Source organism: Amyelois transitella, chromosome W (genome assembly GCF_032362555.1).
Source record: "Amyelois transitella isolate CPQ chromosome W, ilAmyTran1.1, whole genome shotgun sequence".
Taxonomy (NCBI): domain Eukaryota; kingdom Metazoa; phylum Arthropoda; class Insecta; order Lepidoptera; family Pyralidae; genus Amyelois; species Amyelois transitella.
In genome coordinates this window covers 12,130,641-12,136,701 of record NC_083536.1, presented here as the reverse complement: position 1 = coordinate 12,136,701, position 6,061 = coordinate 12,130,641, and positions in this window count along the sequence as shown.

The window sequence follows — 6,061 nt, the reverse complement described above, 5'->3', positions numbered from 1 at the left end:
GCCTCGCAGGTGTGGAACCCTCAATATAACGCCTATAAAGATCGCATTGAGGGTATCCAAAAGAAATTTTTGAGATACTTGGACTACAAGGCCCGAACTAGTTCACACGGTTATGAACAAAGATGTAGGCGTTATCACTTCCTTCCACTTGAAATCAGACGTGTAATCAATGATGTCGGTTTCTTGATTGGAATAGCCAAAGGCTCAGTGGACTGCCCGGAGCTCCTCTCCAAAATTCAACTTAGAACTGATTTATTTCATTATAGACAACGACCGCTACTTCGCGTTCCATTTAGTAGGACTAAATATAGACAGAACTCCTTCTCTGTACGTGCTGCTAAGCACTTCAATAAATACTCCCATCGGCTCGACCTGTTCCACAGTAGTAAAAAAACAGTTAGTTGTTTACTGAGTGGATCCTTTTTCAATGATATTTAATAAGAATGTTGCTTTTATCTGTTCTTTTACTTTATGTTCATTTATACATTTATCTATGTACATATGTCATGACGCAGTTTTTGTAAATCTTTCCATGGTTGCAATTCTACTTGTGAAGTCTTGTAATTAGCAATCGCAATATATCATTACTACTTATATATCATATAAATTAGACTGTAAGACTTCCATTAATAAATAAATAAATAATTGACCCCTTAGCATTTAATTGAAAAACATGCAGTCCCATCTATTGCTCATATAGGAGTTCTGTTTCCAGGCAAGTTTTAGTTATTCATTTTATCTACTTAAGATATATTTTTTTTCATTTTATTTTAATTATTTATCTATGTAAATATAACTTTTTTCAGGACTATTCCCAGAGACAGATAACCTGACCGAATTAGACAGAGAGTGGAGATTATTGAGAAACATGGCACTCCCCTTTACAGGGAAAAATGCGGATCCTACGCCTGAAGAGTTCTGGAAGCATGTTTCATTAATCAAAAAAGGAGACCAGTCTCCAATGTTTCCTCTGCTATGTCAATTCATAAGAAAATTACTGGCACTTCCTCATAGTAGTGCCAATGTTGAGAGACTGTTTTCCTCTATAAATAATATGAAAACCTGTCAAAGAAATAGACTTTGCACAGAAACTCTAGAGGGTTTGTTACACACTAAAAGGTTTATATCAAAGAATAATGGGCAGCCTAGTAGTAATCATTTAAAACTTTTCAACAAGAACATGTATAAACACAATAAATAAAATGATTATTATTTATGTATTTTTAATTAAAAAACCTATTAAATTAAGGTGGTAGATCTACCTATTTTTAATCTTGGATTCTACCAACTTCTACCAGTTTTCGGCACATATTCTACTAATTTTCTAAAATTAGAGTTGGCAACACTGGGGTGATCTTTGTTAACCCAATAAGAAGAGGTATGACAATAGTCTGATAGAGAGTTAAGTATTTCTAATAAGGGATGAGAAAATAATTGGATTGTTTTGTAAAGAAATCTATCACCTAAAAATTGTCTCCTTAATACAAGAGGAGGATCCAAACATTCAACCTGAAGGGCATTTGTTGGAGAAGATTTCATAGCACCGGTTATAATTCTGAGATATTTATGTTGAATTTTGTCTAATTTCGCCAAAGCTAATTTGTTGCATGGTTCTAATAAGAAGGCACCGTAGTCAAAATGGCTACGTACAAGGGCATTATAAATTAATTTTTGACTATAGGGGTGGGAGCCCCAGCGGACCCCAGAGAGAGACCTCATGACATTAACTCCCTTTTCAGCTTTTTGGACAACATGGTTTAAGTGAGTAACACCTGTTAGTTTGGAGTCTAAGGTAATTCCTAAAAATTTACAACCGTCTTTTTGAGGGATAGTTTCATTATTAATCGAAACAGTTAATAGGGGCAAAGATCTCTTCCGAGTAAAGACGACACAGTTTGATTTAAGCGGGGAGATAGATAATCCATGGTCTTCTAACCAGGTGTTGAGGTAAAAAAGAGCTGAATTTAAACGACGTCTAATGTCATCAAAGGAGTCCGAAGTAGCGAAAAGAACTATATCATCAGCATATTGAAGAATATTGCAAAAGCAATTGACAGACTGATCTAGGTCAGAAGTATATAAATTATACAATATGGGACTAAGTACAGAGCCCTGTGGAAGACCCTTCCAAACAGAGCGAGGGGGAAGAAGAGAACCCTGCAAACGGACAATTATGTGACGATCCATGAGCATATTACACATGATATTAATCAGCCTCACTGGAATACTCAGCTTATGCAATTTTTGCCTGAGAATAGGAAGTTGAACGTTATCATATGCTCAAGTTATGTCAAGAAAAACGCCTACCACATGTTCGTTTTTAGAGAATGCCACTCTTATATGGGAGACCAGGATGCTCAAGCAAGCCGTACCTCTTCTAAAGCCAAATTGAGTATTTGGAAGTATGCCCTTTGATTCAATAAACCATTCTAATCGATTTTTGATGAGGTGTTCCATAATTTTATGTATTACCGATGAGAGGGCAATGGGTCTATAGCTGAGGGGGTCTAGAGGGTTCCTCCCTGGTTTAAGAATGGGAATAATAATTTGGTTCTTCCATGATTCTGGGACAGACCCAGACAGGAAGATATGATTTAAAATGGACAGGAGGTATAATTTGGAAGGAAGAGGAGCGTTGGTAATGAAAGAAAAGGGAATGCCGTCAATACCAGGGGAGGAATCCTTGAGACCGTCCAGAGCGGATAATAATTCTTGGAGAGAGAAGGGATCATCTAGGATGGTTGGGGAAGGACAGTTATATGAGGAGTATGGAAGTTCGTCCAAAGCAGGAGCGGTTAGAGGGGAAAGTCTATTTATAAAATCATTGAGCCAAGGTGAAGTGTCATTAGAAGAGGAGTCTTGATAAGCTGTCGTGGCTCTTCTAAAAGATTTAATTTTCTTCCAGACACTTGAAAGAGAGGATTTGGGGGAAATGGACTCACAAAAGGACTTCCAGCCAAGGTGTTTTTTTTGAGACAATAGACGCTTAGTCTGTGCCATTGTTTTACGAACAAGTAGATAATTTGTCAAGGTGGGTCACTATTAAAATCTTTCTCAGCTTTGTTTCTTTTCCTGATAAATTCGGAGCATTCAGAGTCCCACCATGGAGGGGAGGGAATTTTGTTGTGTGAAGCATTTTTAATTGGGATTGATTCATTTGCAGCAGAAATAACAGCAGATATGAACTCTTCATACACCTGTAAAAAGTTTTGGCTAGTGGGAGAGGGAAGGGAGGATGTAAGAACCTTGAGGCAAGTTGAGAACTTGTCCCAGTCTGCCTTTTTGGTTTTGTATTTAAGAAGTGGAGGAAGGGGCGAAACCTTGGAAATGGATTTAATTAGTGTGGTAAGGACTGGAAAATGATCACTACCATAAGAAGTAGGTAAGACCCGCCAAAGCAATAGAGGAGCAAGTTGGGGGGATGTTAGGGTAAGGTCTGGGATACTGACATTTTGGGACGGAGGAGACCGGCGGGTGATAGAGCCATCATTTAAAGTGCAAAGGTTTATGTTGTCAAGAAGATCAAGAAAGACAGGAAAAATTGAATCGTCAAAGGGGCAGCCCCAGAGGGTGCTACGTATGTTAAAGTCACCTAATATGATAAGGGGAGTAGGGATAGAAGATAGAATAGACTGTAGTTCCAGGACAATAGAGTGGTGAGGGTGAGGGAGGTAAACAGAAACAAAGGATATTTCTAAGGCTCTCACAGCAACAACATGGAAGGAAGAGCTGTGAGGGGGAATAGGAACTTGAGTGAAGGTGATGGATTGAGAGACTAACAAAGCGCAGCCTGCCCAACCATCATCTCTATCATCTCGAAAACAAGAGTAGTGTGGGATATGGAAGTGAGACGTGCGTTTAAGGCACGTTTCAGCAATGGCAACTATAATGGGATTGTATCTATTGATTAAGAAGACTAAATCAGGTTTCTTTTTGGATACACTCCTAGTATTCCACTGAAGAAGAACTTGGTCCATTATGTTTGGAAAGGATGGGAACGATTATTTGTTGAAGACGAGAAATGGTATTGGGCGGTAACATATCAACATCTCGTGATAAAAATTGGATAAGGGCGTCTGCTAAAATCTCAAATAGGTTATCATTTGGAGATAAAGCAGTGGAAGGGTCCTGGTGTTGGCAAGAACACGCACAACCATTGGGAAGGGAAGATTTTGGAGTTGCGGTAATTTCTCTGAGAGCCTGAATGTCATAAGACTTTCCAAGCTCTGGTCTGGTTTTAGGGGAAATTGTAATCGTTTTTTTGTAAGAGGAAGACAGATTGGGGGCTGAAGAGCGGGGAGGGTTTGGTGGGCGTTGTGGAGAGGGGACTGGAGATTGGGAGGAGTAGAATTGGGAGGAAGCAGGGGTATCTGCAGCAGCAACTTGTGAAAAAGAACGTTTTTGAGGAATTTTCATTGCTGCCTCAGAGTAACTAATGTTATCGTTTGCCATGATAACTTTTATTTGTTTCTGCCTAATATGTTCGGGGCAGGATGGGTCAGTAGCAAGATGGGAATTCCCGCAGAATAAACATAATAAAGGAACATCTGAGGAGCATGAATCACCTGAGTGTTGGAATTGGCCACATCTATAGCAGCGTGGTTTGGAGCGGCACTGTTTGCTGATATGACCAAATTTACAGCAGTTCCTACATTGGATTGTGGGGAGGAGGTAGACTGATACAGGGAGAGAGGTATGGAAACAAAAAACTCTTTCCGGGAGGACATGTCCACGGAAAGTAAGGACAACAGTAGTGGTTGGGAACCAGGAAAGGGAGGAGTCAGGTTTCTTTGATTTGGAGTAAAGACGTCTGGCCATTACTACCTGACCACAGTTGGGCGGAACAGAAATATTATTAATTAATTCCTCAAGAGTCCAGTCCGTAGGGATATCTCTAACAACTCCCATGCGAGAGATATTGAATCTCGGGACAGACGCAGTATATTTATTATTTGGGATTAAAGGATTTTCTAAAAAAGAATTGGCAGAGTCCCTATCTGTAAATTCGATTGAAATTTTGTTCCTGCCCATGAGTTGAAGTCCACCAGATTTGATACCAGTGACAGAATTTTGATGCAGAAATTGAGCAAATTTAAGCAGCTTAATAGATAGACCCGCAGAAGGATCGGGTTCCATCCTCATAACATATACGATAAACGGAGCATCGTCTTCGTCGGTATATTTAATGATAGAGTCCGGTTCAAAAGCCGGACGATGAAAAACAGATTGGATTGAGTCCGATGGGGGAGAAGTTTTTTTTGGTTCCGATTCTATTGCAGATTCGGCAGGTCGCTTAGAAGGGCGAGGCGTAGAGGATTTCTTCCTGGAAGAAGAACTCGTACCTCCCCAGTCTGGGGGGCCTTCTTCGTCACCCAACTCCATCACGGAGTGATGGAGTAGGTGCGAATTACAACTAAATAACTTACTTACCTTATTGTGTTCTGTATCCACAACCGAGTAAAGGATGAAATGGGAAGAGAACAAATAAGGAAAACAATAAATATCGCGATTTGACGAAAATACGTGTGTCAACCAACGAGATGACTGGCAGAATCCGAATTCACAGTCACATCATGAAACTTGAAACTTCGTCGTTGGCAGATACCTACCTAGTAGGTCTTTATTGTTAATTGTCACAGTCTGTCAGTGTCATTTTGTATGACATTGACATTTTAGTTTTACTTTTAAACTGTTAACGTGCCTTATTTTTTATTTTTATTTTTGTGTAAGCCGGCAGACCAATGCTGATAATTTTGGCAATTATTATTATTATTCTCCTCTTAGATTTCACGGGTCTATACACCCCGGATTTTTGAGAGGCTTGCGTGGGGATATAAATCCAACACGTAGAGGCCCTTTGGAGAAGTTGATGTTATGTTGTTCTCCTGCCAAAACCCGTTCCCGGGCATATCAATAAATGATATGTCTATGAACAGGTCTCGGCAGGAGGTGGAGCTATTACAAAATAAGGAAAAGGATTATGGGTTATGGAGTTGACGTTTGGATGGATTTTAACTGGGCTATTGCTGGAGAAGTTCGGACACCTGCCATAATCATGAAT